The sequence below is a fragment of the Rhinoderma darwinii genome, chromosome 2, assembly GCF_050947455.1.
Source record: "Rhinoderma darwinii isolate aRhiDar2 chromosome 2, aRhiDar2.hap1, whole genome shotgun sequence".
Taxonomy (NCBI): Eukaryota; Metazoa; Chordata; class Amphibia; order Anura; family Rhinodermatidae; genus Rhinoderma; species Rhinoderma darwinii.
In genome coordinates this window covers 53,575,008-53,581,007 of record NC_134688.1, presented here as the reverse complement: position 1 = coordinate 53,581,007, position 6,000 = coordinate 53,575,008, and positions in this window count along the sequence as shown.

Below are 6,000 nucleotides of genomic sequence, written 5' to 3'. Positions count from 1 at the left end.
AATATAGGATAGTACCTGCTGGCCCAGAATATCCAACGCACCCGATTGCAAGTGCTGTCCATATCTTTCTTAAATTTGTTACTCCACAATCCAACAGGTGTGTAGCGCGCCAAGTTCCTCTTCATCCCTTGGAGGCACGTTCTTCTGGTACCAATATTAGTACACCATTCCTCTTCTACCTACAACAATTGACCCACTCATTGCCCACAATATGGGAAAGAATGAGGGGCACATTGCTAATTCGAACTGGAAAACATTCTTTGTCTTAACGTGTGACAAACTTGTATGTATTCTGGACTATCAGGCTATAAAAAATAAATTTAACAACATGTGTGCAAGCCTTCAGTGCATGCACACATGGTGTTAAAAAAATCCGGCCTCCTCCTACCCCTTCAGCCGGCCATTCCATCTCCAGAATTGCTGCATTTTTAGGAGTATTATTACACCAATATTTCCTAACATCTAGTTTAAAGATAGGATAGTACCTGCTGATCCAGAATATCCAACGCTCCCGATCGCAAGTGCTGTCCATACCTTTCTTAAATGTGTTACTCCAGGATCCAACAGGTGTGTAGCGCGCCAAGTTCCTCTTCATCCCTTGGATGCACGTTCTTCTGGTACCAGTGTTAGTACACCATTCCTCTTCTACCTACAACAAATGACCCATTCTTTGCCCACAATATGGGAAAGAATGAAGGGCACAACGCCAATTCGAACTGGAAAACATTCTTTGTCTTAACATGAACAAACTTGTATGTATTCTGGACTATCAGACTGTAAAAAATGAATTTAACAACATGTGTGCAAGCCTTCAGTGCATGCACACATGGTGTTAAAAAAAATCCGGCCTCCTCCTACCCCTTCAGCCGGCCATTCCATCTCCAGAATTGGTGCATTTTTAGGAGTATTATTACACCAATATTTCCTAACATCTAGTTTAAAGATAGGATAGTACTTGCTGGTCAAGAATATCCAATGATCCCGTTCACAATTGCTGTCCATACCTTTCCTAAATGTGTTACCTCACGATCCAACAGGTGTGTAGCGCGCCGTGTTCCTCTTTATCCCTTGGAGGTGCGTTCTTCTGGTACCAATATTAGTACACCATTCCTCTTCTACATACAACAAATGACCCATTCTTTGCCCACAATATGGGAAAGAATGAGGGGCACAACGCCAATTCGAACTGGAAAACATTCTTTGTCTTAACATGAACAAACTTGTATGTATTCTGGACTATCAGGCTATAAAAAATAAATTTAACAACATGTGTGCAAGCCTTCAGTGCATGCACACATGGTGTTAAAAAAAATCCGGCCTCCTCCTACCCCTTCAGCCGGCCATTCCATCTCCAGAATTGGTGCATTTTTAGGAGTATTATTACACCAATATTTCCTAACATCTAGTTTAAATATAGGATAGTACCTGCTGGCCCAGAATATCCAACGCTCCCGATTGCAAGTGCTGTCCATATCTTTCTTCAATTTGTTACTCCACGATCCAACAGGTGTGTAGCGCGCCAAGTTCCTCTTCATCCCTTGGAGGCACGTTCTTCTGGTACCAATATTAGTACACCATTCTTCTTTTACCTACAACAAATGACCCATTCTTTGCCCACAATATGGGAAAGAATGAGGGGCACAACGCCAATTCGAACTGGAAAACATTCTTTGTCTTAACATGAACAAACTTGTATGTATTCTGGACTATCAGGCTATAAAAAATTAATTTAACAACATGTGTGCAAGCCTTCAGTGCATGCACACATGGTGTTAAACAAAATCCGGCCTCCTCCTACCCCTTCAGCCGGCCATTCCATCTCCAGAATTGGTGCATTTTTAGGAGTATTATTACACCAATATTTCCTAACATCTAGTTTAAAGTTAGGATAGTACCTGCTGGTCCAGAATATCCAACGCTCCTGATCGCAAGTCCTGTCCATACCTTTCTTAAATGTGTTACTCCACGATCCAACAGGTGTGTAGCGCGCCAAGTTCCTCTTCATCCCTTGGAGGCGCGTTCTTCTGGTACCAATATTAGTACACCATTCCTCTTCTATCTACAACAAATGACCCATTCTTTTCCCACAATTTGGGAAAGAATGAGGGGCACAACGCCAATTCGAACTGGAGAACATTCTTTGTCTTAACGTGTAACAAACTTGTATGTATTCTGGACTATTAGACTGTAAAAAATTAATTTAACAACATGTGTGCAAGGCTTCAGTGCATGCACACATGGTGTTAAAAAAAATCCGGCCTCCTCCTACCCCTTCAGCTGGCCATTCCATCTCCAGAATTGGTGCATTTTTAGGAGTATTATTACACCAATATTTCCTAACATCTAGTTTAAATATAGGATAGTACCTGCTGGCCAGAATATCCAACGCACCCGATTGCAAGTGCTGTCCATATCTTTCTTAAATTTGTTACTCCACGATCCAACAGGTGTGTAGCGCGCCAAGTTCCTCTTCATCCCTTGGAGGCACGTTCTTCTGGTACCAATATTAGTACACCATTCCTCTTCTACCTACAACAAATGACCCACAATATGGGAAAGAATGAGGGGCACATTGCTAATTCGAACTGGAAAACATTCTTTGTCTTAACGTGTGACAAACTTGTATGTATTCTGCACTATCAGGCTATAAAAAATAAATGTAACAACATGTGTGCAAGCCTTCAGTGCATGCACACATGGTGTTAAAAAAAATCCGGCCTCCTCTTACCCCTTCAGCCGGCCATTCCATCTCCAGAATTGGTGCATTTTTAGGAGTATTATTACACCAATATTTCCTAACATCTAGTTTAAATATAGGATAGTACCTGCTGGCCCAGAATATCCAACGCTCCCGATTGCAAGTGCTGTCCATATCTTTCTTAAATTTGTTACTCCACGATCCAACAGGTGTGTAGCGCGCCAAGTTCCTCTTCATCCCTCGGAGGCACGTACTTTTGGTACCAATATTAGTACACCATTCCTCTTCTACCTACAACAAATGACCCACTCTTTGCCCACTATATGGGAAAGAATGAGGGGCACAACGCCAATTCGAACTGGAAAACATTCTTTGTCTTAACATGAACAAACTTGTATGTATTCTGGACTATCAGGCTATAAAAAATAAATTTAACAACATGTGCGCAAGCCTTCAGTGCATGCACACATGGTGTTAAAAAAAATCCGGCCTCCTCCTACCCCTTCAGCCGGCCATTCCATCTCCATAATTGGTGCATTTTTAGGAGTATTATTACACCAATATTTCCTAACATCTAGTTTAAATATAGGATAGTACCTGCTGGCCCAGAATATCCAACGCTCCCGATTGCAAGTGCTGTCCATGTTTTTGTTAAATTTGTTACTCCACGATCCAACAGGTGTGTAGCGTGCCAAGTTCCTCTTCATCCCTTGGAGTCACGTTCTTCTGGTACCAATATTAGTACACCATTCTTCTTTTACCTACAACAAATGACCCATTCTTTGCCCACAATATGGGAAAGAATGAGGGGCACAACGCCAATTCGAACTGGAAAACATTCTTTGTCTTAACATGAACAAACTTGTATGTATTCTGGACTATCAGGCTATAAAAAATAAATTTAACAACATGTGTGCAAGCCTTCAGTGCATGCACACATGGTGTTAAAAAAAATCCGGCCTCCTCCTACCCCTTCAGCCGGCCATTCCATCTCCAGAATTGGTGCATTTTTAGGAGTATTATTACACCAATATTTCCTAACATCTAGTTTAAATATAGGATAGTACCTGCTGGCCCAGAATATCCAACGCTCCCGATTGCAAGTGCTGTCCATATCTTTCTTCAATTTGTTACTCCACGATCCAACAGGTGTGTAGCGCGCCAAGTTCCTCTTCATCCCTTGGAGGCACGTTCTTCTGGTACCAATATTAGTACACCATTCCTCTTCTACCTACAACAAATGACCCACTCTTTGCCCACAATATGGGAAAGAATGAGGGGCACATTGCTAATTCGAACTGGAAAACATTCTTTGTCTTAACGTGTGACAAACTTGTATGTATTCTGGACTATCAGGCTATAAAAAATAAATGTAACAACATGTGTGCAAGCCTTCAGTGCATGCACACATGGTGTTAAAAAAAATCCGGCCTCCTCCTACCCCTTCAGCCGGCCATTCCATCTCCAGAATTGGTGCATTTTTAGGAGTATTATTACACCAATATTTCCTAACATCTAGTTTAAATATAGGATAGTACCTGCTGGCCCAGAATATCCAACGCTCCCGATTGCAAGTGCTGTCCATATCTTTCTTAAATTTGTTACTCCACGATCCAACAGGTGTGTAGCGCGCCAAGTTCCTCTTCATCCCTCGGAGGCACGTACTTCTGGTACCAATATTAGTACACCATTCCTCTTCTACCTACAACAAATGGCCCACTATATGGGAAAGAATGAGGGGCACAACGCCAATTCGAACTGGAAAACATTCTTTGTCTTAACATGAACAAACTTGTATGTATTCTGGACTATCAGGCTTTAAAAAATAAATTTAACAACATGTGCGCAAGCCTTCAGTGCATGCACACATGGTGTTAAAACAAAATCCGGCCTCCTCCTACCCCTTCAGCCGGCCATTCCATCTCCAGAATTGGTGCATTTTTAGGAGTATTATTACACCAATATTTCCTAACATCTAGTTTAAAGTTAGGATAGTACCTGCTGGTCCAGAATATCCAACGCTCCCGATCGCAAGTCCTGTCCATACCTTTCTTAAATGTGTTACTACGCGATCCAACTGGTGTGTAGCGCGCCAAGTTCCTCTTCATCCCTTGGAGGCGCGTTCTTCTGGTACCAATATTAGTACACCATTCCTCTTCTACCTACAACAAATGACCCATTATTTTCCCAAAATTTGGGAAAGAATGAGGGGCACAACGCCAATTCGAACTGGAAAACATTCTTTGTCTTAACATGAACAAACTTGTATGTATTCTGGACTATCAGGCTATAAAAAATAAATTTAACAACATGTGTGCAAGCCTTCAGTGCATGCACACATGGTGTTAAAAAAAATCCGGCCTCCTACTACCCCTTCAGCCGGCCATTCCATCTCCAGAATTGGTGCATTTTTAGGAGTATTATTACACCAATATTTCCTAACATCTAGTTTAAATATAGGATAGTACCTGCTGGCCCAGAATATCCAACGCACCCGATTGCAAGTGCTGTCCATATCTTTCTTAAATTTGTTACTCCACGATCCAACAGGTGTGTAGCGCGCCAAGTTCCTCTTCATCCCGTGGAGGCGCGTTCTTCTGGTACCAATATTAGTACACCATTCCTCTTCTACCTACAACAAATGACCCATTCTTTATCCACAATATGGGAAAGAATGAGGGCACAACGCCAATTCGAACTGGAAAACATTCTTTGTCTTAGCGTGTGACAAACTTGTATGTATTCTGGACTATCAGGCTATAAAAAAGGAATTTAACAACATGTGTGCAAGCCTTCAGTGCATGCACACATGGAGTTAAAAAAAATCCGGCCTCCTCCTACCCCTTCAGCCGGCCATTCCATCTCCAGAATTGGTGCATTTTTAGGAGTATTATTACACCAATATTTCCTAACATCTAGTTTAAAGATAGGATAGTACCTGCTGATCCAGAATATCCAACGCTCCCGATCGCAAGTGCTGTCCATACCTTTCTTAAATGTGTTACTCCAGGATCCAACAGGTGTGTAGCGCGCCAAGTTCCTCTTCATCCCTTGGATGCACGTTCTTCTTGTACCAAGATTAGTACACCATTCCTCTTCTACCTACAACAAATGACCCATTATTTGCCCACAATATGGGAAAGAATGAGGGGCACAATGCCAATTCGAACTGGAAAACATTCTTTGTCTTAACATGAACAAACTTGTATGTATTCTGGACTATCAGACTGTAAAAAATGAATTTAACAACATGTGTGCAAGCCTTCAGTGCATGCACACATGGTGTTAAGACAAATCCGGCC